The sequence below is a fragment of the Arachis ipaensis genome, chromosome B01, assembly GCF_000816755.2.
Source record: "Arachis ipaensis cultivar K30076 chromosome B01, Araip1.1, whole genome shotgun sequence".
Taxonomy (NCBI): domain Eukaryota; kingdom Viridiplantae; phylum Streptophyta; class Magnoliopsida; order Fabales; family Fabaceae; genus Arachis; species Arachis ipaensis.
Window position 1 is genome coordinate 9,027,895 of NC_029785.2, and position 628 is coordinate 9,028,522.

The 628-nt window shown below is 27.5% G+C and overlaps 1 protein-coding gene across 1 annotated transcript in view; it reads left to right on the top strand.

Moving 5' to 3' along the window:
• Positions 443–628, top strand: part of LOC107616451 (probable serine/threonine-protein kinase WNK11) — a 2,303-nt gene continuing 2,117 nt past the window's right edge. Inside the window, exon 1 of the mRNA XM_016318411.2 lies at positions 443–558. The gene's annotated coding sequence lies outside the window, so the exon portion shown is untranslated. The remainder of the gene's footprint in view (positions 559–628) is intronic.

The following is a 628-nucleotide window of genomic DNA, read 5'->3' on the forward strand; positions in this document are numbered from 1 at the left end:
ATACAAATTGGATGGTCTAATTTATTTTTATTCAATATTTTTGTGAAACTCACTTCTCAACTCATGCCTCTATCATTTTCTCCTCTCAATGTCATAATAAAAAAAATTAATCTTAAATATCACATATCATAAATTAATAGTGATACATAAATTAACAGAAATACTAATTTAACTCATATTGATACCTTTCAAAAATTAAATTGGGACGTTGAATTATTCAGTTATCAAATTGACACAATCTTTTAAAGATTATTGTGAACAATACTTTTTTCATTGATAACAAATTTGAATTTTGAAACAACTTTTTCTAAGGACATTGTGAAAATATCAAAACCAAAGCTACAAAAAGTGCAACAATAAATATTGAGTGTGACAACTGATAACCACCCTTTATAAAACCGTTAAACTTTCGAATCTAAGTAAATTACTGTTTTAACCCACCCTTTGATTTATACAGATATATAGGTGCCCCTTTTCCTTGATTTGTGTCTCATGATTCAGTAGCGGCTTCTTAGGCTTCTCTGTTTCTTCAGAGGAAGCAATTGTTTTCTCCTCCCGGTAAAGATCATTATCTTGTTTTATTCTGCATTATATTCTATACAAAAAATTTCGAAAAACAAAATTTTTT